This window comes from Ailuropoda melanoleuca, chromosome 4 (assembly GCF_002007445.2).
Source record: "Ailuropoda melanoleuca isolate Jingjing chromosome 4, ASM200744v2, whole genome shotgun sequence".
Taxonomy (NCBI): Eukaryota; Metazoa; Chordata; class Mammalia; order Carnivora; family Ursidae; genus Ailuropoda; species Ailuropoda melanoleuca.
The window spans coordinates 42,787,074-42,813,703 of NC_048221.1; the positions used below are offsets into that span (position 1 = coordinate 42,787,074).

Here is a 26,630-nt window from a genome sequence, read left to right on the forward strand (position 1 = left end):
CCCCCCCGTACTAGGCAATTCTCAGCCCCAAAGCAGAAGCGTTTGTTTCCCTGGGTAAGGCGCCTTAAAGATTCCTCGAATTCCCCGTCTACGGAGGCCAGAGGTTTGGGTACCGCACAGGTCGAGCTTCCTTGTGCCCCTGTATTCAGGTTGCAAAGGAAGGTGGCATCGCTGCTATATATTCCCCATCGCTAAGCAGCACATCCTCTACGCCTCTGCACCGGAACGGGTTGTCTTCGGGTGCTTCGGGTTCAGGTGAGGCACCCTTCTCCAGTTTGCGCGCAGGAGCTGGGGGCCTTCTCTCCGGGGCAGGGCCGGGCAGGGCCGGGCAGGGCCGGGCAGGTGCAGCACCCAGGCACGCGCCTCCTCCCGCTGCGCACTGAGCATGCTCAGCCCGGCTGCGCGCCGGCTCCCGCCCTCCCCGCGTCTCTCCTCTTCTCCACGCGTCTCCGCCTCCTCGAGGCTGAGGAGCCGGCTGCCTGAACTCTGCCGCGCCGGGTTTTTTGAGCTGCCGCGAGCGCTGGGAGGGAGGAGAGAGCGGCGCCAGACAGAGCCCCGGGTTCAACACCAGGATTGGTCGCAAGTAGGAAGCTTTCGCCACTACAGCGGGACCCTCGGGCTGTGCCGACGCCGTTTGCTAGGAGGCTGTAGCGGGCAACGCGTTCAGGTGCTGAGGTAAGTGAGGCGCGAGCGGGCAGGGTCCGCTCCATCCTGGGCGCGTGCTGCCCCGGGCGCTCCGGCTCTCGGATTTTGGGGAAAGAGCATGGCCCTCCGAGGCTGCGGTGTGAAAAGGGGCTACCTGGGGTACCCACTCCTGCAGGGCTGGACGGGGTCTGTGGGCTACTGCCCTGAGCCTGGCAGCCTTGCGGGGTTGTCGCCCCTGGAACTGAGCGCCCTGAACCCGCGAGGAGGCAGGGCACCGACGACGCCACCTTCACCCCACGGCGACCCTTATTTTTAGTCAGAAAAGAAGTTTGTTGCGCTGCGAGGCAGCCACAGAACAAGCAGCCTGGAGCGCGTAATGCTTTAGGAATCGTTAAAATCAGCTTCTCCAACTGGTTCAGGCTATTGCCCCCTCTCCGTGCACCCTAGCGAGAGTTTCCTTCTGATGTTGATAGCGGGGGGCTCCGATTGCCCAGCTGTGGAGCCCACGGTAGAGAAAGGCGAACTTGGGCTGGTGTTTGAAGGGATTTAGGACCTAAGGGAGCAGGAGCCGGTAGCGGTGGTGGAAGGAGCCCTGTTGGAACAGACACTGATTTTGGTAGTGCCCACTGTGTGCCAGGCTCCGTGCTAAACGCCGGGGGTACAGCGGCGAATCCAGGTCCCCGCTCTTGTGACACGTACCTGGTATACCCAGGCTCTGCCCAGGGAACTTGTAGGGGTGGCGTAATAATCTCCAGTAACTTCGGGGGGATTTGCAGTTTCTTTTGCATGGCAAAGACAACTGCCTTGTCTCCTCCTCGGACCCAAATAATCGACTAGATGTGCGCCAGGCACCCCGCAGACACCAACCCGCACTCTCCCGGAAAGGAGGGCTCAAAACCTGCCTGCATTTTCTCTCTTTGTGATTCGTGTATATATTCTATTATTTATGAAAGGTGTGGAGGTGAGGGTAAAAGGACGTGGGCTGCTCAATCTTTCTGAACCAGTCAGGGAGTCTGATGCGTGAGAACATTTTGCAGCACAGCGAATTCCCAGCAAGGAGGCTGCTTCGCGCAACGCGAAGCTAAGGAGGTTGGTTGCTGGCTGGGGTCTCCGGATTTGTAGCGAAAAGATTTGCGGAGGTAGTAGTGTAGGGCGAATCAGTGTGACTGATCACTTTGGGTGAGTGGTCTGCGTGGAGGTGGGGTGGTGGATCTTGGGGTGTGTTGGAGGTTTGTTTGCAAGGAGGAGCTCCTGGGAGGAAAGCTCCTGGAACTTTTTCTAGTTTTCCTACAGAAATCAACATAGGGGCGGGGACATGTTTGTCTGAATAACTGCCTTTTAATTGTATGGGGAGCATCTGCAGCTTACCCTGTTGGGAGGTGGATATTTCAAAGAATAGTTCCACATAATTGATTTGTTTGGACACTTACAATAATAATTTGGAATGTGCTTTTATTTTTGTATTTTGAGGTTTATGTCCTTTAGGGAGTGGGGTAGATTTCCAGCAGGCAGGTCCCTGCAGAAGCATTTACATTCGGGCCCGTTAGCAAGTTTGTTCTCTCTGTCTCTACCCAAGTGGGTGAAAAAGAATATTGTGTCATAGAGACAGACACCTCGAGGTGATTTTTGTGGCATTTATGAGAAAATTCACATTTCACCCATAACTTTATTCTTGCTGTCTTCATCTTGATTTCATTCAAGACTTATGTGAATCTCCACAATGAGTTGTGGGAGTGTTAGATTGCAAAGAATCAAAAACAAGTTCCATGGGAATGTCGTTTTTGCCACGTTATAAAATGCTATTGATTTTTTTTTTGTTTGTTTAAACCAACTTAAGCTGCTCTGGATTGATAAGAAGGGATCATGATGATAAACCTCATTATTTTTCAGTGTGGACCCTGTCAGGTTGGAGGCGAGCATGAAAAAACTAACCTCTTTAAATTAGGGACTAAGACTAATAAGAGAAAAGACCTATTGTTTAAGGGTGCAGGTCAGAGCCAAATGGAAATTTCAGCAGAGGCAGATTTTCTTTTTGGCAGCCTTTATGAAAACAGTTTTTAGTTCCTTTAACTTGGGGGACTTTGTCTCCTTGAGTCAGCTCAGCATCTCTTTTCTCTTTCCATAGTCATTTCATATTGGTGGGACATTAACAGTAAATAGAGAAAAAGCCTTGCAAATAATGTTAGCTTTTTTATCATCTGTTTTACTTAGTTCTCTTTCTTTTTATTATTCAGAAGTAGATCTTCTAATTATTTTCCCTCTAAGCACTAAATCTTTTGGCTAGAAGTTTTCTTCTGAAAGGTACACAGGACATCTGTTACTTCAATTTATTTCTCAAAAAAATAAAGGTAACCTGAATAATTAAGCTTCTCGGCAGAAAACTCCTCTTTATAGTTCCAATTTTTTCTGCCAAGTTTAACTTGTTGGGTTCTTCTTTGTTATATTCAAAGATACAGATATAATATACATTAGTTTTAATCTTGGTTTTTATTTAAAGAATTTAATCTTTTGTGAAAACATGCTTTTATATGATTTTAATTGAATTAGTCTATTTCATATGGAAAGCAGGGAGATGTCTGTATACACAGATGTGGTTAAGTTTTGTTGCTTTCATTTTTCCATAACACAGTATCTTAAGTCTGGTGAGGAAGACCAGATTTATTACCTAGACTTATTAGTCTTTATTTATTTTTTTCTGTTATATACTATCAGAAGAAAATTTGGCCATACTCACTAAAATTTATTAATGTTATACATATATGCTACTATGTTGATATTACCACTTATAAAATATATATGGCAAAAGGCTAAAGGATAAATAAAGCTAAAAGTGTGAAACTGAAGTTCTAATATTTTTATGGATTCCAGTGATTTGCTTTGCATTGCCCCTTGAGTGTATACCCCACTTTGGAAATCACTGATAATTTGGGAAGTTTTTACCTTTATTTTCTTACCTCTGGCTTTGCCACTCACCATCTTTGATATGATAGCCAGTTGGAAAGCTGCTAGAAATCCGTGTCTCAAAAAAAAAAAAAAAAAAAAAAAAAGAGAGAGAGAGAGAAGGAAAGAAAGAAAGAAAGAAAGAAAGAAAGAAAGAAAGAAAGAAAGAAAGAACGAAATCTGTGTCTCCTGTAATAGATGGGTTAAGAGCACTGTTTCCTGGTCATGAACGCATATGTGGACGGAATGAGGCAGAAGAGATGAATGTGATATAGGGGTCATCCTGGATCTCCCAACGTAGATATACAGAGGGAAAAAAAGTGAAGTTTTAACTTAAAGACTGAAGTTCCAGTGGTTAAAAAGTGAGGAAACCAGGAAGAGTGAGGATAGAAAAGACATTTTCCATGTTGCAGTATTGTATGGAGGGTGGAAAGATCAAAAACCTTGCAGCAGATTAATCTGAATGTGACTCTACCACTTCCTACATTCATGATATTGGACAAGATAGTTCCATAACTTTTTTGAGTCCAGTTTCCTTAGCTGTGAAATTGGGATAACATTTGTTTCAAGGCATCACGGTAGGGATTAAACACGAGAGTACAGGTATAGAGCTTTCCTCTATTAATTTAAGTGGGTTAACAGCTGTTAACAAATGAATCCAAAAAGTGTACTTCTTCAAACATGAAATATTCTCATTCATGTTAAGTTCCCAATTGGATGATCCTGGCAGCATTCCTCCAAGACCTCTGTCTTCTTCAGCAGGGTCACCATGCTCATCTGCATGCATCAAGGCATTGGAAGGAAAAAGACTTGGAGAATGTTAATTGCTCAGACTTGCAAATCATACATAAAACTTTTGCTTTCATTCCATTGACCAGAACTCAGTTGTATGTAGATGGGTCTTCTATAAGAGAGGGTGGGGAATGTAGCATAGCTGTGTTTCCAGGAAAGAGAAGAAATAGTTGGGGGAACAACCAGCATTTCTGACACTCTATTACTCTTTGTGATATTGCCTCCATTTTCAATAAATGTTACTTACCTTTCCTTCCCCCAACCCCTGGTTTTCCTGGCAGAAAAAAACAGGACAGTTATAAGGAAATACTTTTCTAAGCACTTTGCCCTCCTTGATAGGTATTGTCTATGTTGCATAAATAAGGAAAACTTGGCTTAGAGAAATTAAATCATTTGCTCAGCATAGCCAGTAAGTGGCAGAGCTGGGATTTGAACCAGTTCTCTGTCTCTAGAGTTGATTTTCTTAACAGCATCATTATACTACTTGTTTATTCTTGCCGCAATGCTTTTCTTATTGTAGCCATTGGACCACTTTTTCTTTTTGTCTGTGTAAAAAAGTTGGAGAATTAAAAAATACCAAAGAAGAAAAACAGATTCTATCTAATCTAAATTATAATGGAGTATAATTAGATATGATACAGGTTTATCTTGAATACTTACTTGGATCAGGTATTTAAATTAAGAATCTCCACTACAATGCTTTTTCACTTCTGATAAACAAATGATAGAGTCTATGCCCTGAATTATAGCCTTTCTCTTAGTCTTTCATTGTGGGAATCCTTGGCTGCCATTTTTATGCTGCAGTATATAAAGATACATTCCTGTTCACTTCTTAGCCTAAGCAAATATTCTTTCTGACAAATTCACAGCTAAAATATTCTTCTCTGGGGGCACCTGGGTGGCACAGCNCCTGTTCACTTCTTAGCCTAAGCAAATATTCTTTCTGACAAATTCACAGCTAAAATATTCTTCTCTGGGGGCGCCTGGGTGGCACAGCAGTTAAGCACCTNCTCCCCCTGCTTGTGTTCCCTCTCTCGCTGGCTGTCTCTATCTCTGTCAAATAAATAAATAAAATCTTTTAAAAAAAATATACTTCTCTGATCTTCCTTTTGTTCCAAGGCATTGTTTTCCATCAACATCCCCAGCTCCCAAGAAAGAAAACTCTTCTCTTGTTCTTTCAGCTTTACAAAACTTTTTTGAGTATTTACTGCATGACTAAAGGGACTTCTGCCAATAATCCTAGCATCCTGGAAAAGAAAATGATCCTTTTGGTCTTATCCTGTTATCTTGTCCCACTTATATTAGAGAATCTGCCTCATCTCACCTTTCCTGTGTATTTGTCCTTTGTAACAATACCTCTTACAGTTTTGGCTCCAAACAGCTGCAGTAGAAATGTGAGGTGGTTAATAGCGAGAGTGAACATTTTTGCTGACACAATTCATTTCCCAGTATTTTAAGTAATTTTTTTTCTTCTTGTTCAGTATGTAATTGTTTCATCTTCCCAATTAATTAATAACACGTATGTTCTTACCATGTAGGTGGGCAGATATACTTATATGCATATAAGTCACCTCTTTCTCAGAGACCCTGTTCATTTTTTCCTANTGACACAATTCATTTCCCAGTATTTTAAGTAATTTTTTTTCTTCTTGTTCAGTATGTAATTGTTTCATCTTCCCAATTAATTAATAACACGTATGTTCTTACCATGTAGGTGGGCAGATATACTTATATGCATATAAGTCACCTCTTTCTCAGAGACCCTGTTCATTTTTTCCTAACTTTCCCTGAACCTTTTGTTTTAAGAAATATCCTTTATTTTTTTCCTAAATTTACCTTGCTTCCAAATTTCCTCACACCCATGCCATTTATGTGTGTGTGTGTGTAAGTCCCTTTTTATGATTTAATGGGATAGAAAGACAGAGAGGTTTAAACTTGCTTACTATCATATTTTTAGACTCCCAGTGAGCAGAGTCCCGCAGGACCTAATGAAAAGCTAACTCTAGCTGCTGTAACAGGTAAATTCTAAATTTTCAGTGACTTAAAATGCTTCCTACTTCTTGCTCATGTGGGGTAGTTCAATACCACAGCATAGTTCCTGATTGAATGGATTCCCATGGGGTCATTTGAGAAATCAGGTTCCTTACCCTCTCCTAGCTTCATTTTCTCCTAAGTCCCTAGGGTCCTCCTTGTTCAGACAAGGTATATGGGGTGTGAGGAGAGAAATGTCCTGACAAGTTTTTTATAGGCCCACTCTGGGAGTGGTTATCATGGCTTCTGCCCACTTTCCATTGGGCAGAACTCTTACTTGGCCATTTCCTCTCTGTAAGGGAAGCTAAGAAATGGAGTCACACTGAGTGCCCAGAAAACAGGTATAGCAGATTTTTCAATAAATGGTCAGTTGCAGATTTTAATAAAGGAATGCGAGATTGCCAGCCAGTTCTCTTATTTTCCTCTCTCTAGGTATAGAGAAAGGAGTGTGTGTGTGTGTGTGTTTAGGTTATTTGCCTGGTAAATGCCTATTCCCTTTCTTCTTTTTAATGTTGGCCTTTGTTACTATCCCATTCTACTGTTTGTTTGTTTTAGGACTTTATTTATTTATTTCTTTTATTGGGGGTGGGGAGCAGAGGGGGAGGGAGAGAAAAAGAGAGAGAATCTCCAGCAGACTCTGCCCTGAGTGCAGATCCTGAAATGGGGCTTGATCTCACAACCCTGAGATCATGACCTGAGCCTAAACCAAGAGTTGGATGCTTAACCAAGTGAGGCACCCAGGCACCCCTTAAGACCTTATTTTTTTTTAAATTTTAATTCAATATATATAGTACATCGTTAGTTTTTGATCTTATTTTTTAAGAGCAGTTTCAGATTTGCAACAAAATTTGGAGGGCAGTACAGAGATTCTCCATATACTCCTGTTCCCAGACATTATCAGCATCACTCACCAGAGTGGTGCTTATTTTACCCAGGATGAACCTACACTGACACATCATAATCACCCTAAGTTCATAGTTTACCTTAAGATTCACTGTTGGTGTTATACTTCTATGGGTTTGGACAAATACCTGTATGATGACATATATCCTTCGTTATAATATCATACAGAGTATTTTCATTGCTCTAACAACTCTCTGTATTCTGCCTACTCATATCTCCTTTTTCTCATTTCTTTTTAATGCTCAAGAGTATTCCATCATCTGGTTCTATCCCATTCTTAGTGCGTATGGTCTGGGTGAAACTCTATTTCCTACTTAAGGATTGAAACATACTCTGCTACTTAAGAAAGAGTATTGGCTCTCCCTATCCACAGTAATTGTTTCCAGAAAGGACATGGGGCACAGTGAGAATGACTGTAGAGAAGTGAGATCTTTCGCTGCTTGTTGTAAGTCAGACTCCCAGTCAGGAATCACTTGGCATCCCCCTACCAAGGCACATATAGCATCACTAAATCATAAAGTGAAAGCTCTCATTTCTTCAGAGCCTATCTGTTCTTGCTATGGAGGGAAGTGGAATTTAAAACAACACCTTCATGCTTAATTTTCTATTATAAGATTTACTTTGGTCCCTCGTAGATGATGTTTTCCTTTCCATTTACACTTCCCTGTTGTTTTCCCCTTTCAGGTCTGCAGTCTGGGTGCCCATCCTGGAACCTGCCAAGTGATTTTTTTGCATGCCTTTGTTTTCATTGCCTTTGTGTCTGGTTTTACTTTTGTCATCTTTCTTCACCATGTTTATTACAGTTTGCATAATGCCCAACTCAATTGCCACTCTGTTAATCCTCTTTCAGTATTGGTAAGGCATAATTTTAGCCTCTTCTGTATGGACTCCTATTGTATTTTTTTTTTTCCATGCCGCCGATATAACACCTATCATGAAGGTGATCAACCCTCCTAGTTTTCCCAAGACTAAGGGGTTCCTAGGTTGTTGGACATTCATTGTTAAAACCAGTAAAGTCCTGTGCAAATTGGGACGTTCATTGCCCTACCTAGTACATTGTAATGTTATTTTGTGTGTCATTCAGTACCCTGAGAGTTCCTTGAGACAGTGGATAAGGCTTTGGAGTCAGACAGATTTCTCATTAGTCCTAAATCCATTTCTCACTATCTATGTAATTGTGTCATAGCAAGTTACCTACCTTTTCTAGGTTTCAGTTTCATTAGCTGTATAATGGGATGATATGCATTTTGTAGGGCTGTTCAGATAATTAAAAGACATAATAAGCTAAATCACTTAGTTTATTGATGGACAAATTTTAAAACTTGGATAGTACCTAAAGGCACAGGAGTTTTATGAAGATTATGTATAATACAGCTTGCAAGTACTAGTTCAGTGCCTAAATCCTAGTAAGCTTCCCATAAACAGATTTTAATTGATTAATGATATTCATATTTGGCTGTCTCTTGCCAAAAATATGGTAGACACCAAAGATACAATTAAGCTTAGAAAATACATGTTCATAGAGCATTAATGATGTTACCAAGAGTTTGTGGAGCAGACAAGTCAGTGAGAGTAATTAGGAAATGTTTGAGAAAGACTTTTTTGGTATTTAAAACTTAAAAAAACAGGAATTGGCTGTGAGATTAGTTTCTTTTTAGACAAGATTTTATTTTTTCTGGGTTATATAAAGCCAGAGTCAGCAGTTTTCATGGTTTGGAAAGAGAAAATATTTTCCATATTTGGACAGGGTCAATTTCAGCTCATAACACTTAAAATATGCATTTATCACTATTAATTCAATAAAAGTGGTGCATTTCTGGGAAGGGAGTTTGGTTCATGAGAAAATGAGGGTTAGGATAGCAGAAGCACTGATGATTCCATAATGGTCTTGAGGTTTTAAAAAAATGCATACAGAAGTCTCTTTTGTTTATACCATAGTAAAATATACTCTCCACTTTTGAGTTGAACTTTTGTATGTAAAAATATCTGCCTTGCACAATTGTCATAATAGAAACCTTGATTATTCATGTTGCCTATGCCTTTTAGGTTTGTTATGGAAATTTCCAGTGAGGACAGGTGTTACAAGTATGCTTATACTGAGCGAGGTCCAGTTTGGAGGAGAAGGAAGGTGAAAAAAATAATGACATGACTCAAATCCTCAAATATGTTGTATGAGGCTTGATTCTAGGCACACTGCCATCATTTTCAGTTGTACAAATTTGTATTATCATCTGTATTATGATTGCTTTTCAATTATGAAATATAAATATGAATATTTTTTGCCTTTAGTGACTCATTTGATTAGCTGTTAGCTAGCTATTGATTCTAGACTTCTCACAGATTAGCGAAATAATTACAAGTCCAAGGACTACTTTTACTGCATTTAATTAGGTGAATGACATTCTTAAAAAGAAAATGTTTACCTAGGTCACATTTCTTTTTTTTATTTTTGTTTAAAGATTTATTTATTTATTTGAGAGAAAGAGATAGAGTGAGAGAGAGAGAGAGTGGAGGGATGGGGGCAGAGGGAGAGGGAGAGAGAATCTCAAGCTGACTCCCTGCTGTGCACAGAGCCCAAAGTGGGGCTCCAAGATCTCGTGACCCCAAGATCATGACCTGAGCTGAAATCAAGAGTTGGCCACTTAACTCACTAAGCCACCCAGGTGCCCAGGTCACACCTCGATTTCCTAGTAAAAATTATAATACAAACATGGTTATCTAGAATTCTTGGAACTAAGTAATTATAAATAGAAGTTTTTCTTTAACAGTAGTTTTTTTTTTTTTAATGGGAATCTGTGTAAAAATATTACTTTACCTTTTAAACAGGTAATATGACTTACTTCTTGATGACACAGGATCACCATGATGAACATATCAGAGTAGTTTAGAACATGGGCCTTTGATTCAGACAGAGCTAGATTTGTTCTGTCACTTCCCAGCTGTGTGATCTTGAGCATGTTCTTAGCCCTTCCTAAGGCAGTTTTTAAAATCTGTGAAGTTGCGGGGTGCCTGGGTGGCGCAGTCCTTAAGCGTCTGCCTTCAGCTCAGGGCGTGATCCCAGCGTTCTGGAATCAAGCCCCACATCAGGCTCCTCCCCTAGGAGCCTGCTTCTTCCTCTCCCACTCCCCCTGCTTGTGTTCCCCCTCTCGCTGGCTGTCTTTCTCCCTGTCAAATAAATAAATAAAATCTTTAAAAAAAAAATCTGTGAAGTGGAATGTGCCTATCTTACAGAGATGCTGCGAAAATTAACTGATAACTGTTTAAGAGTAGTACAGTGTTCATGGCACATTCTAAGCACTAAGCAAATTAGCCTTATACTGTAATCTTTGCAATTTATACAGCACATGGATGCTTTATATATTTGTTGAAACCCTTAATGTTATACTCAACTGTGTAACAGGATCCCATCAAGTGCAGCGGAGATGTTGATACCTCTGTCTGCTTTCTGATGCCTTTTGATGGTCATATTTGATTCACGCTTTAGTGAACTAGCCATTTCTATTTGCTGTTTCTTCCTGTGAACTAGAATAATGAAGTATACAAGCCATTCAAAGTAAATTTAATAGTTTGAGTAGATTCTGAAAGAGGCTCTGAAGGGCCTTTTCATTTTTTCTCCTTACCCACACCCCCCAACCCCTCTGGACCCCAACAGACTTTTCTTTTGGTGAGAGAATAGTATGGGTGTTTCACATTTTCTCTGTTATCAGTTTCACCTTTTCCTACATCCTGACTGAGGAACTGAGAGAGGTAAAGTGTTACTGCAGTCCAGTAGAAATAGAAAATTACCTGCTTTGATAACATTGTCCCACGTGTTGGTGATATGCTTTGCAGCAGAATCACATATAGTGAAGATTCCTGTGTTATAGGAACGTTGGCTATCTTACCTGCAGTACAATAAACTTCGTTCAAAAATCTGTACTCTGAGCACATTGTCTTTACGAAGTCGTTCCCTTTCATTTTCTTTAGCACATTTCTAGGTTTCATTCACCAGTTAGTAGATTCTTGCTTAAAATTCCTAGTGTTTCCCCTCTGTTTTTTTTATTATAATAATATTTTTTATTATATTATGTTAGTCACCATACAGTACATCCCTGGTTTTTGATGTAAAGTTCCATGATTCATTAGTTGCGTATAACACCCAGTGCACCATGCAATACGTGCCCTCCTTACTACCCATCACCAGTCTATCCCATTCCCCCACCCCCCTCCCCTCTGAAGCCCTCAGTTTGTTTCCCAGAGTTCATAGTCTCTCATGCTTCATTCCCAATTCTGTTTACCCCCCTTTTCTTTATCCCTTTCATTTTCTTTTAGGAACCTAATGGTCAGAATTCGAGACACTGCAGTAATTCTAGATATTATTAAAAAGGTGGTAACATGTGTATATGCACTATTTAACATGGAGTTATCATGAATTCATAGTTCCAGTAACTCTACTCACTTTTATTAATAGCAGTTTACCAGTATATTGTAGTTTATATTCTGAGCTATAACTGTAATAAACACTGTTTTTAAAATGTTACTGTTATGTAGAGTAGCAGTCTTCTGTTCTTCTGAATTAATAAACTTTTACAAATTTTAGTAGTTTTCTTATAATGTAGCTCCTTAAATCAGTATATTAAGGTTAACTCTTGTTTTGTTGTTTTTTTAAGATTTCGTTTTTAAGTGATCCCTAGATCCACCACAGGGCTTGGACTCACAATCCCCAAATCAAGAGTTGCACACTCCACCGATTGAGCCATCCAGGTGCCCTATAAAGGTTAACTCTTAAGAAAAGGAACATGATATAATGCGCATCCCAAAATGATGAATTCTGTGTTTTAGGTTAGGATTCAGTCTCTGCAGAGGGAATACACTATCTTATACAATTTAAAAGAGAGGCTACAGGCATACTTGATAATTTGGAATGATTTGATGATTGAAATATTAGTGTTAGTTATATAACCTCTCCCAGCTTTATTTTCCCCTGTATAATAGGGATATTGTTGCAGGGTTGTGAAGACTAAAATGAATTAATCATATATACACATAGCCTAGTGCCAGGCACATAATTAGACCATCCCTTAAAATGCCAAGTTCATTATTATGATCCTATTTTTTAATACATTTATTCAATATGATACCTATGTTGATGAAACAGATGAAAGTTATAATTTATGAACTTGAAATGTCATTCTTTTAAAATACTCAGTAAAGTGATTTATGTTTTTTCCTGTGTCTTTATCCATGGATGGATATTGTGATCTCTTTTGGCTGTGTAGAGACAGAGGAAGGCAACATTTCCATACTGTGTTGTTTTATGGTTGACTATTATAGAGAGCCAGTGTATCAGAACTGAAATGTGATTAGCACTATTTGAAATTTCATTTTGGAGAAATGGTTTTGGCTATGGTTAAGAGTCTTGTTTATTAAAAAGAATGAATTACCCAGTAGGCTGTCTCTCATCTGTATTATTTTTACTTCAGCTATAGTCTATCTTGCCATGTTACAAAAGGAAATGCTGACATGTGATAGAGTAGAAATATAAAATTGTTTCAAGTTGCTTTCAGTCAAATATGATTGAAATTTTTCAAAAGATTTACACATTTTTTTATTTACAATAGTGACATTACTGAGAAATGAATTTCTGTTTCTTCTGGAGAATAGCAGCTTCTTTATGGGTGCTTTGTATTTCAAAACTTAGCAAATGTAACATAATGACTGGTGTATTATTAATATGCCTGCAATGAAGGAGTTTTACTTATTTGCAGAGAAACAAGTTACTGTTCTTTTACTTCCTATTTGTATAACCTTTAAGGAATGAAACATTCTTAGTAGGTTTGTTTTGAAGGTTTCTCTACTTCCTTTTTATATATTGTTTAGTGTGTGATTTATGGAATTCAAATAATACTTTTATATTGTTTTATTTATAATTAATCATTAACCTATTATTAGATTTCTTTTATGTTTATTTCTATTTTTTTAAATACATACAAATAAGAACTTATTTACTGGTTTCCACTGTGATTTACATTTTCTCCCTGCTATCTACTAAACTAATTCACATCAGAATCTTAATTCCTTGACAGATTTCCATCCATTACTTATATCCTGTAGAATCTAAGTTGTGGCTTTGCTATGGAAATTAGCCTGACTGCAGGCTTCTAATCGTTAATGCCCTAGTATTTTCTGTCATTAGGTTATTCCCAAAATGCACTATGTACTATAGTTTTTTTTTTTTTAAAGATTTTATTTATTTATTAGACAGAGATAGAGACAGCCAGCGAGAGAGGGAACACAAGCAGGGGGAGTGGGAGAGGAAGAAGCAGGCTCGCAGCGGAGGAGCCTGACGTGGGGCTCGATCCCATAACACCGGGATCACGCCCTGAGCCGAAGGCAGACGCTCAACCGCTGTGCCACCCAGGCGCCCCTGTACTATAGTTTTTAAGTGATTCTTCAGAGCACCAGACCAACTCTTTGTGAAAGTCCTAAAGGATACACTTGGAATGGAAAGGATGGTAGAAATCCTGCCATTTCTGCCTTCTTAGACTTTCAGATGTTAGAAAGAACTATAGAAACATGTTTACATTGATGGATTACACCATCCCCAATTACTAGAATCACCTCTCTGAGTAAGTTAAGGGAGTAGGGGCTGTTTCCTTATATCTAAAAATGATATAATGAATTGTCCATCGATTTTTGAGTTTTNAATGAATTGTCCATCGATTATTTGAGTTTTCTACTGATCCTTGATATTATATACTCAATTTCTCATTGACTAAGAATATCCATTCTGGCAGGGCCTATGTATACAGTCTAAGTATAGAGTCTATAGTTCAGAACGGAATATCATTCATAGAGGAAGTTTGCCCAAGACCTTGATAACCATTATACTCCATAGATTGGCATTTCCTGGGAACTTGTGAGAAATGCAAAACTTTGGTTGCCATTCTGACTTACTGTATCAGGATCTTCATTTTAGCAGGTGTATTCATATTAAAGATTGATAGGCATTGATTTACATCATATGGTTATATGATGTAAATCTAAACTAACTGGTTACCTGCTACTAGGCCTAAGTGTGAAGTATATACTCAACATACTTAATTATATATTAAGGACCCAATACTACAGGAATAAAGATAGGTACAGTGAAGTTTGTCCAAAGGATGGTCAGAATGTAGTAGGGTAGATATCTTGCGCGCGCGCACACACACACACACACACACACATATTCAGAAATTCTGGTAGAATATGGTCAACATGAATGAGATAGATAATGAAATCATTGTAGGGAAGCTTTTTCATTTCTTAGGAATATGTTCTCATCATGTTTTTTTGAAGCCCTTAGTGGTGGAATATCTCAAGCCATTCTTGCTTATGCTGAGATTAGGAACCTCGAGTACAATATCTACCATTTTACCCATCAGTGTAATTGATGGGCCTTTAGTGAATTTCTGCATATCCAGTTTTAAGGATAAACTTCGTGTGTGTGTGTGTGTGTGTGTGTGTGTAAAGACATGTTAAATATGCTTTCAAGAAGCTTTTTGTTTAGTATGAAAATTCAAATTACAACGTGATATGGGATATTACGGTGCCAGTTGCATAGAGATTATGGGGAAGAATTGATAATTGAGATAAAGTGGAAAGATGGATAGTATTTGCATGTTGGGTTTGGAAAAAATACTTAAGAAAGAGGTATAGTGTGCACAGTGTTATGGCTCATGAGGGAAAATAGTGTCTTCAGAGAATAACAAAGAGCTAGGTAACAATGGACCTTAAGGATGTGGGAATATGGCAGCAGAGTCCTTGCATTATACAATTTCATAGGCTAGAATGAGAATGATGCCCCAAGAATTGGGCAGAGGACAAGTACATTAGTTGTGATAGTAATTTGTGTATCATAGAATTGCGTGAAGTAGCGTCTATAGCATGTGAGACAACTTGGGGGATAAGAGAAAATTGGGCCATATCCTTTAGACCATAGAAAAACATTATAAGATTTTAAAGGGCCAGGATGACATCAGATTGTTAAATTTGAAAGATCCATCTGAATTCAATGTGAGATCTGAATGATGTGTTTGGTTGGGGTGGGATGTAAAGTGGTATCCGTTAGGTGACTAACATAATATAATACATAATATAATAAAAAATATAATAAAAATATAAAATAAAACATAAAATATAAATATATAAAAAATAAAATATAAAAAAATAATTAAAAAAATAAAAGCCTAGACAAGTTACGGATACCACTTTATATCCCACCCCAACCAAACACATCATTCAGATCTCACATTGAATTCAGATGGATCTTTCAAATTTAACAATCTGATGTCATCCTGGCCCTTTAAAATCTTATCATGTCTTTCTATGGTCTAAAGGATATGGCCCAATTTTCTCTTATCCCCCAATTTGTGTAGGCTTTTAGATGTATCCCTGCGTGATTATGCAAGGATATGATTAGTTCTTATTTCCTATTCTGGTTCATGTTAATTGTGTAGGATAACAGTAAACTGGGTACAAAACTGCATTTTCATTTTATTTATATGAAATATTTATACTTGTTTAATGTATTTCATATTTAAATTCAGTATGCATAGGGATTAATAAATGATTTGGGGCTTAAATTAGAAAACTCAGAAAATGAGCAAACAACAAAGGTTCTTATGCATATGGTGAAAAAAATGCACCTCACAAGGTAATTAAGTGATTTTATATTGCAGTATGAAAATAATTGTCTCACGGCTGTAGGTTACCAAATGGACAATTTCAATTAAGTATAAGACATTCTTTTTTTTTTTTTAATTTAAATACTTTTTTATTTGAAATGTCAGAGGTTTACATGGCAAGGTGTTCAGGGCCCATTTGCTTACCCACCATATTTTCTGGCTTGATTTCATATCTCTCTTCAGTGACTGAGGTGTATTCCTTTGCTAATAGCATTTGCTGTCCTAAGACGTTGTTGAAGAGAAATTAATGCTGTTTGACAACATTGAAGTAGTAACCATTGATAGTGTAGTTGACATTTTTTTCTCTTAATTCACAGGAACAAGTTCACCTTCTCAACAGCAAAATTGCTTCCAGTGTTCATGGTCTTATTGGTCGATAAATCCCAAGCCCACCCCCCACTAGAAAGTGGAGGAAGAAGTTTTTCTGGTGACTTTCTTAGCCTGGCCCTTCCTCTGCCTCAGTATACCAAATGTGCAGGCATGTGACCTGCACCTCTGGATGTTTGGATTATCAGACTCTCTCTCCTCGTGGAATCTTGAGCTCAGTAATGCCGGATGAAGAAATAGGAAGGTTTATTTATTTATTTATTTTTAGTTTATTACTTTCCTGGCTAAACTGACCAGTGGTATCTGCTACTGGGGACTTTTGGAGATGCTTGGTTCCCTGTCTCTCTCTTCTGTCCCATTATCTGCCCAGATCCTTTTGATAGAGTCCTTTTTTCCTTAGGTTTTCAGCGTTGGTTATTCTTGCTTGCTACTGAAGAAATGTAAAGAAGTTCTCCCAGTATATGTTTGGAGATGCTTCTTATTTGCCATCTGCCTTATAATGTTATCCCTTTATCTTTCTGTTGGGACCTTGTGCAGCACAGACACATACGTTAGCTTTTCAAGATGCATCACTTATTAGTTGAGGCCTTTCCAGGAATTGGAAAAGTCATCCCCTTGAATAGCCTATGGCATTTCCTCAGTTTATAGTAAGTACTCTCATTCCAGGGTTCTGCAGAATAGGGAAAGATGGCTGAAATTTGCCATGTAAATCTCTCTGCCTTTCTCTTTTCAGGTTTGGGTAAGTGGCATTATTCAAAAGGGATTCTAATGTCTCATGCAACCGCAGCCCCACCTTGCTTCTTCATTAAGCCTATGTCTTCTCTGAATAATTCACATAAGCTGGTACCATCTGATATTTCATAACATGTGTAGCTGAAAGTTCCCATCTTGGTCTAGCTGATACTTAATGTCTTTTTTGCAAAGATGTTTCTGGAGCCTTTGTTATCGTAGCAGGGGGCCAAAGCTTAGCTTTTTGGGCCTAGCCTGCAAACTTGTTTACTGGATCTAGAAGTCTTGGTATTTGTACTGTTAGACTTCATCTTCATCCGGGGTGTCTTGTAGTGGCCTTATAGCATGAATGTGTCTGAGTTTAACTCAGGTCTGGCATTGTTAGTTGGGTTGTACCCCAGGCCGGTGATCTTCTAATACTCTTTTAGATATAGTCATTCATCACTAAACTCTTAATGACCTTCTGTTAAAAGCAAGGCATTGCAGGAGGCCTATTGTTAGAAATAAAGACCGTTCCCTGTCATTAACTTGGAAGTAGAAGAGGGGGCCATGTTTATGAGATTGAGTATAAACCCTCTGGGGTAAGTGCTACAAAATATGATCCTGAGAAAAACCTTGGCACTTTGGAAGAACATAAAGATTTGCAGCCTCACTCTAGAGGTATTGAATCAGAGTCTCTGGGGGATGAGGTTTAGGAAGCTATATTTTGAATACACTCCCCATGTGATTCTGATGTTCAGCCAGGTTTGGGAACTAGAGCATATTCTGCAGAACACTAATTCTTCAAGATATAAATAGATTCCCTTCAAACATTTTTCTTAGGAGAATGAGCTTAGGAAATTCTGGATTTTTAAACAGTTTTTTTTTACATTAGTACATCTCAGAATCTTTATGTGCTTTGTGAAATACAGTTTTCTGAAATTTATTTGAGTAATGTTGTAGTGTTTGGGCTCCTTTAACAGAGTCCCATAGATTGAGTGCCTTATAAACAAAGGAAGTTTATTCCTTACAGTTTTGAAGACTGGGGAGTTTGGGACCAAATTGTTGGCATATTCAGTGTGTAGTGAGACCCCACTTCCTGGTTCAGGAACAACCATCACTGTAATCTCTGGGGTCTTTTTTATAAAGGCACTAATCCCATTCATGAGAGCTCTGCCTTCATGGCCAAATACCTCCCAGAGGCCCAACTTCCATTTATCATCATATGGGGGATAAGGTTTCAGTTTTTGAATTTCAGCAAAGTTTCAGTCTATGGCAACTAAGAAACAATTCCTGTCTTAAACATGGAATGGTTGTAGCTATGAGCCCTGGCAGCTCATTAAAATCATTTGGTTCAGTTGGTCTGGAATAAAGGTGGGTTCTGGGTAATGGAATTTTTAAAAAGCTTCTGAGATGATTTTATTAAATGCAACATGGTTTAAACTACATAGAGTGAAATTTTCTTTGGAATGTGGTTTAGGAGATTTTGTTCTAATGTGTGTGTTTCATATCACCCAGTTTTTTTATTGTTTCACATCTATCAGGTGGTTTTACTCAATTTATATATGTTTCATGCCATTTTTTTCGGTGTAGGTTTTCAAATATTTTTTTTTTCTGATTATAATAGAAAGCAGCTTTTAAAAAGAAATACCCCCCCATCACTGGAGACACTCCATCAGGGGGGAAAATGTGTATATATATATATATATATATATGTATATATGTTGTCTAAGTACATTTTAATCATAATGAGTAACATTAATTGAATACTTAATGTACCAGGTAAGTTGCTAAACTCTTTTATTATTTTATCTCATTTAAACTCATGATCATTTTATGAACTAGGTACTGTGATGACACCTAGGTCCTAGATGAGAAAACTACAAGTCAGAGAGATTAAATAACTTGACTCAGGTCATGCAACTAGTAAATGTCAGCACTGGTGTGAGATCCCCGGTATGCCTGTCTGTAACCTAAAGCTTCTAACCAGTTTGGAATCCTGGCTAAGGAAGAGATTTTTATGTTTGATGATAAGTATATGGTTAAAAGACATCAACACATATGTATTGCTTTCAGAATTATATTTTATTGCAGGGATGGTAAATCTTCATAAATTATAGGGGTTTGGGAAGGTATTGCAAATGTTGAGAACCCTTTTTAAATAGGAAGATTTTAAAACAAACACTGGCATATGCGTGTAAACAGAATTTTTGTAGTTATAGTAAATTGGTTATTTGCGTATATAAATTATAGGTTATATTAATTATTCTGAATATATTTGAATACTCAAAATTCACTATATAAATATATTTTTCATAAAGATAGGCTTCCAAGTATTGTTAAGCTTCTAGAAAATACTGAGTTTGATAGATTTTTGTTTTTCTGGCTATAAATTTAAACAAAGGGAAAAGAATGATTTTGACTATTGGCAATAAAACTCGGTGGATTTATGTATGGGTTCAAATGCATGCTTATTAGTCACTCAGAAAATGATGTTTCATTTTCAAAGTACATGCCTTTATATCTTGTGATGACATTTATAAAAAGTTTTCAGTTGTATGTCTTTCATTTTGCCAGAGAAGATAAATTGAGTAAATATTAGTGATAATGTGGGATCTTCTTAATAAAGTATAGTGGCTAATCTTATGTGTCAACTTGGCTAAACCACTGTCCATATATTTGGTCAAACACGTCTGGATGATACTTTGAAGGTTTCCTTTTTTTTTTTTTTTTAAGATGAGATTAACATTTAAATCAGGAGACTCTGGATAAAGCAGATCATAATATGGGTGGGCCTCATGCATGCAGATGAAGGCCTTAAGAATAACACTGACCCTCCTTAAGGAAGAGGGAATTCTTCCAGCAGACTGCTTTTGAACTTAGGCTGCAATAACAGCTCTTCCCTGTATCTCCTGCCTATAGGTCTCCCGCCTAGTCTACAGATTTTGTACTTAACAGCTTCCACCATTACATGAGCCAGATTCTTAAAATAAGTATCTCTCTGTCTCTCTCTCTCTCTCACATGTGCACACACACACATGCACTCTCTCTCTCTCTCTCTCACACACACACACACACACACACACATGCTATTAATCTGTTTCTCTGGAAAACCCTAACTACTACCTGAAGATTCTCTCTGTTTCAAGAAGGTTCTCTCATAGTTTTTCAAAGAATATTACTTGGATGTCCTTTTCCATTGAGTTGCCATCATATTTTTGCAGAATGAGGAGTAGTAGATGGCATTGGATTCTGCTATCTCCAACACTGGTGATATTTTCCCATAAATTGGGTGATTTCATAAATGCCATATAGAGTCAATGGGAGCATAGAAAGTTCAAAATGGAATTTATTGCTCCCTACAAATTTGTGGTATTACAGGTTTTCAGATGGCTTTGGTCTTCTTGTCAAAGTGGGATAATTTCGAAAAATATGAGTGGACTGTCCTTTTAGAATTAATTTCATTCATCCATGGAACCTATCATAATGGGTACTTCTAAGTGCTAGGGCCACATTAGGTCTCATGGGTATAGAAAAGAAAAATGCCAAAAAATAGGGGCACCTGGGTGGCTCAGTCGTTAAGAGTCTGCCTTCTACTCAGGGCATGATCCCAGGGTGCTGGGATCAAGCCCCACATCGGGCTCCATGCTCCACTGGGAGCCTGCTTCTTCCTCTCCCACTCCCCCTGCTTGTGTTCCCTCTCTCGCTGGCTGTCTCTCTCTCTGTTAAATAAATGAATAAAATCTTTAAAAAAATGCCAAAAATAGATCCTGCCTTCATGGAGCTTATAGTCTGGTAGGGGAGACTGTTAAAAAAAAAAAGGTTAATTAATACTTAAAGTAAAAATAATTATTAACTGAAATATGTGTTCTGTAGGAGATGAGGGTGCTAAGATGGAGAATAATGTCATAAGTATCTATCTTAGATGGTGTAGTGAATTAAAGGATTTTTGGTGAATGTGAATTTTGAGATTGAAAGTTGAGAACACGCTAGTGCTATAAACAACCAGAGAAGGAAGTTCCAGATAAAGAAAATAGCATGTAAAGAGAGAGTAGGCAAGGAAGAGGTTGATTCATAACTTAAGTTGTTATGTGTAAATGATGAAGTTGTCATTGGTCAGGAAAGCCTTAGACTAAGCTGAGTGAAGGAGGATGTTGGGAGTGAAGGCTATGAATAGAATGATGTAGGGAAATGTAACACTGGTAAAGTGAAGTTAGGTTGGGTGGATTCAAGTTTGAGAGTATTATAGAGAAAGCTTAATTTCATGCTTGACTAGTTTTTAAATATGTTTAGCTTTCATACTATTTAAATCATACATGAGGCATCTAGGTGATAGTAGTTTTTTTAGTATGAGTATGACTGTCATGAATGTAGGTTACTATCTAAGGCTAGCTCATGGATACTTGTCTAGATCTTAAATTATAGAGTCATATTGTTGGTTTGGAAGGCTCTCGGTACTCAGAGAGGCTATCACAATATCTCAAGTTTCTTGAAACTCTAGGCTTAGCAACTTTGTGTATTCTAATAGTATGACTATCTCTTGTGTTCTTTTGTCTTGTCTTTTTTTCCTCTCCTCTTTTCTCTTCTTCTCTCCTCCCCTTCCCTTCCTTTTCCTTCTTCTCTTCTCTCTTCCTGTCTTTCTTCTTTTTATTCTCAAGTCATTACCAAATGCCAGGAAGTCATTACGGCATTGGGTGTGGTGAAGATATCATTTTAACTCTGTCCTCCAGTCCTGTAGAATTGTAAAATGGTTATTCTAGAGCTTGTGCTATATAAAAAGCCTCTCACTGAAGAATTTAAGCAAATGTCAAATGTGTAACTTGGAAGAGATTCCATATCATAGTTTGAAGAATTCAACTGTTTTATCTACACTGTTGAAATGAAGAGTTAAGGTAATTATCCATATTATTTAAAAAAAAATTCTGATGATGAAAAAGTAGGGTCTGGGACCTTGATTTATTTGGACTGGCTGTTAATGTTGTTTAATTTCCCTGGATAATGTTTGAACTTTCCATTTCAGTTTGCCTTTATAACCCTTTGTATTTTTAAATTATTTTTATATAGAGGTTATGTGTCTATGAGTGGGCATTTTAATAGCATGCAAGGGTATTTGGTCAAAACAAAACTTCCTTTCTATCATCTTCTGATAGCTCTTTCTCTAGAGTCATTGTTACTTTTATCTATTTATCTTTCCAGGGATGTTTACTATAGATGAGCTGTGTATGTTATTTCTTTAATTGAAAGAAAAATCTGAATATCTATAAAAACGATGACATGGAATACCTTTCTTCACTTAAAGATGAATCTTAGATATCAGTCGCCATTATTCTACACATAGCTATCTCTTGCTTGCCAATGACTACTTGGAATGTATATTCCCTTGTACCAAGGTCATAATATTAGACCTCTGCTCATCATTATTTATGTTCTTTACAGGCCTTTGTTAGTAAAAACATTAGTTTTGTAAACATATGTGAATGTATCTGTAGAATAAATTATGGAAAGAGGAATTGGAATTCCTCAGTCCAAAAGTAGTGCATTTTGCGTTTTTGACATTTATAGTTATTTCCAGATTGCCCTCCAAAGAAATGATCACAATTTACATTCTCCAAACAATGTCTTCATAACTTTGGAAGTGATTCAGTAGCCCCCTGGTGATTAGTAGAAGTTCATTCCATAATCTGTCAACATTAGTGATTTTCACAAAGCCTCCAAGTGATCACATACCCAGGCAATGCAGCTTATATTAGGCATTCTTGTAAAAGGTCATGGTTGACTGTTGTGACATAGCTATACCTGCTTTCATGAGTGTTTCCTCTTTTATTTTACATCATTACAATTGACCATTCAGAATCACATAGATTTACTAATCTTTATGTGTTAAAGGGGTCCTTTCTGACCAGTATCCAAGCAGTTTTAAATAGTGCTTTGGCTAAAGGGTCCCTTTCTTGGTTGATCCAGCTACTGTGTCACCACTGCTTAGAGGGATGGCCAGATAGGTCTTCAAATCCAGCAATGCTATGTCCCCTCACACCACCCACAACCTGTTTTTGAAATGACATCTCACAAGATTTATTGAGATGCTGTAATTTTCTAGCACTACAATGACTGTAATTAGTCGCTGACATATGATGATTTATTACTGGAGGTTTCCTTAGAAATTTACTTTGTGTTTTGGGGCTAGGGGGCGAGTGGTGGAGTTTCAGATTTACAGCTCTTGTCCTGCACCACTTAACACATCAAAACTACATTTGGGATCACCAGGCAACTTGACATCATCCTGACTCTGTCTCCAAGTAAAAGTGAAAGGAATAGCAATTGAGAGTGCCGAAGAAGGTACATGGCCAGATTAATTCTTCTTGATTAGGCCCTGGTGAATTTTTAAATATATAAACAAATGAAAAGACTTTAATTGTGGGCTGGCCAAAACCAAGAATCCAGGAAAACTTCTAACAATTCCATAAAGACAAGCCAGAAGACAAAGTCTAGACTATCAAAGCATGAAAAGCAAGAGGAATCTCCCTGTGGCAAGGCTTGCACATAGAATGAAGCTTAGAGGGAGGTCACTTACAATATTAGGCAACATATCCTGTCTCAGAGTGTGCCAGAAGAAGTCAGGTAAAATGTCCTGCCCAATGAAAGATTTTGGAGAGGTAAGGTAGTAAGGGAGAGGAGAAGGGATTATCCAAGAAGTATGAACAGTGTAGTAATGAGAAAAATGTCAGTATCAACTTGCACTCACACTTATTTTCTCACCCCCATTAACCATGCCATTAAAGTAATAGTGGAATGTTGTTAAAATGGGGCATTTTTAGGTAATAATGGCTTGGTAAATAGAGGATTCTTTTGGAAGTCTTGCATTCTTCAGAGCCATTGTCTGCGTAGATTTCTCTTAAGACTTCTAGGTCCCTGAGTTGTTTTTTATGTGTGTGTGTTTTATTTTTAAAAAACCTATCATGTTTAGGATTTCTTTCTTGGTGGGTATATTGGCATTGGTTTTGGCTGTGTTGTATCAGAAGCCCTTCCTGTAGTGTTATCTTATTATGACTCCTTAAGACCTGTTATTGACTACGGGGCTGTGAATATAGCCATTGGAATATCTGAGTATTAAACGCTTCACTGTCTTTATGGAGTGTCCACCAATGCACATGGTTTTATTTTTGTTTTTTTAGGGAGCTCACTGATTTCTATCTAGTTAGACCCCTCAGGCTCTTATGAGATAGAATGGAAAATGAATACTGCATCTCTACTGTGTTATGATATTTTCTTGTCTGTATCTCCTATTAGAGTGTGAGAAAATTGACTGTTTCCTTTGTGTTCCCAGCACATGGCACATTTCAGTGTGTCACACAGCCCCTAATATTAAAATGCTCGGTAAATCTGAGTGAATTCTACTTTTGGTTTCTTTATCTGACACCTTTTCTTGTACTTTCTGGGCAATAAGACGTAGAGATCTGGGTTTCTGGTAGATTTATGCTTTATAATTAAGAAATATTGATTTAATATTTTTTTTGTCCTGTGGGCTTTATTTAATCATTAACTAATAAGATTTACTGAGCACCTTGCAGTTCTATAGCCCTATACTTGATGGTGTTAGCTCCTTAGCACATAATTGTTTTGAATGGAATGGTAATTAGGTTAATTAGATATACAAAACTAAGTGCTGTGTATGAAAAGATTGAGAGGAGGAAAGGAGAATGTAACTTTAAACATGGTCAAAAACTCATCAGGTAATACCTTTCTTAATTTTAGATGCGCTTTGTCCTCCTTTGGTTGAAAACAGTGATGACTTATTTAGATTGGGTTAAGTAATGGGGGCTTATGAGAAGGTGAAATACAGACATAAAGAAGAGGGAAATACCTTCTACATGGAAGGCTTGAATGGGAATTTTGGGAAAGCTACACAACCATGGTACACCTAGACCTCAACCAGGACAGGTAAGTTCAGGACTAGAGGTTATTGTGGGATCTTTCGACATTTACCTCATTGAGAGCATTAAGAGTTTAAGGATCCCTATTCCACTGTTGTACAGTTATTGAGATTTACCCATTCATTCTATCTTTCTCATCTTTTTGGTCTGTGCTTTTTTTTTTTTTTTCCTCTCCCCCGCCCTTCTTTCCAAGTGAATTACCTGCTCTTTTTTCATGAAAAGACTGAGAACCAGTCTCCAGTTCTGGGAGGAGTGCCCTTGCTAGGGGCCACCTGGTAGAGTACTGCTTTGTGATCAGCTACCCTTTACCAGGTGTCCACCACAGTCCGGATACGTGTGGCTGAGGGGGCCACCTTCAATTGAAAGAACTCAATATTTGATCAAATTAAGTGAAGTAAGTGAGAAAGGGATTACATGATCCTAATATGGGAAATTCAGGTTAATTTAACTGTGGAATAATAATACTTTGAGAACAAGTACATGACTGAAAGTAGTCTGTTTCCTCTATTCACTTTTTTAATTGATTGCTAGAAATCAAGAACATTCCTAAAATATCAAAGAAATTTCACGACAGGTAATTGGAATCTCTTAACTTTTTATACTCCTGTCAAGTGTTCTCCATAACTCCACCAATTGTAGAAGGATCGGAATCCGTCTTGGAAATATATGCCAAGTTCAGTTCAGCTCCTTAATGCCAACAATTCTTACACCTACTAGATGGTAGAGGTTTGGGCTAAATGGAGCCACATTCATCATTGTTGTAGAACTCTGCCAGTGCTTAAAAGGTGCTACAGGGAACTATAACTCATGCACTGAATTAAAAGATTGTAAGCTCCACTGGTGTAGCCAAAAGCAAACTCAAAGTTGAGTGGCATCAGCTCATGAGTAGAAAATTACTTGACACTGAATTTTGCTCTGCCTCTGAATGCCATTCTTTCAAGCAGAGGAGGGAAAAGTTGAAGTCTATGTTGTTACAAGATGTTTATTTCTACATCCCCATTTCCTGTTCAAATTGAAAGCTTTTGCAGAGTGTGTTTCATTGAAACCCTTAAAAGAAAGTGACATGTTACTACATGGGAAGACAAAGATAGAGCCTGTTCGGTAATGATTATGCAGTCAAGGCTTTATCTACTTGCCGATAATTTGTGGTTTATTTTTAATCCTCTGCCAGTTTCTTTCCTCACTGTTGCATTACCTGCTGATTACAACCCTGAGCCAATCAGTCACTGTTGAATACTTGGCGAATTTTACTTTTTTAAATTGGCTAAAAGAAAATACGTATTTCAAAATGGACATATTAATAGTAGTTAATACTTATTGAATACATATTATGTGGCACATTCAATATATTAAATTTAATGTTCACAGAAACCTCACAATGGAAAGAACTGTCATTATTACTGTTTTCCTAATGAGTGGAGTGAGGCTTAAAGAAAGTTAGCAGGGGCGCCTGGGTGGCTCAGCGGTTAAGCGTCTGCCTTCGGCTCAGGGCGTGATCCCGGCGTTATGGGATCAAGCCCCACATCAGGCTCCTCTGCTGTAAGCCTGCTTCTTCCTCTCCTACTCCCCCTGCTTGTGTTCGCTCTCTCGCTGGCTGTCTCTATCTCTGTCGAATAAATAAATAAAATCTTTAAAAAAAAAAAAA

General features: G+C 38.1%; 1 protein-coding gene and 1 long non-coding RNA gene across 6 annotated transcripts in view; one reads left to right on the plus strand and one right to left on the minus strand.

Moving 5' to 3' along the window:
• LOC117801923 overlaps nt 1-355 on the minus strand; it is a 3,367-nt gene extending 3,012 nt beyond the window's left edge. The window contains exon 1 of the long non-coding RNA XR_004624741.1: nt 114-355. This is a non-coding gene — a long non-coding RNA (uncharacterized LOC117801923). The remainder of the gene's footprint in view (nt 1-113) is intronic.
• A 107-nt stretch (nt 356-462) lies between these two features.
• CNTN4 (contactin 4) overlaps nt 463-26,630 on the plus strand; it is a 901,169-nt gene continuing 875,001 nt past the window's right edge. For all 5 annotated transcript variants that reach the window (XM_034658663.1, XM_034658662.1, XM_034658661.1 and 2 more), the window contains exon 1: nt 463-675. The gene's annotated coding sequence lies outside the window, so the exon portion shown is untranslated. The remainder of the gene's footprint in view (nt 676-26,630) is intronic.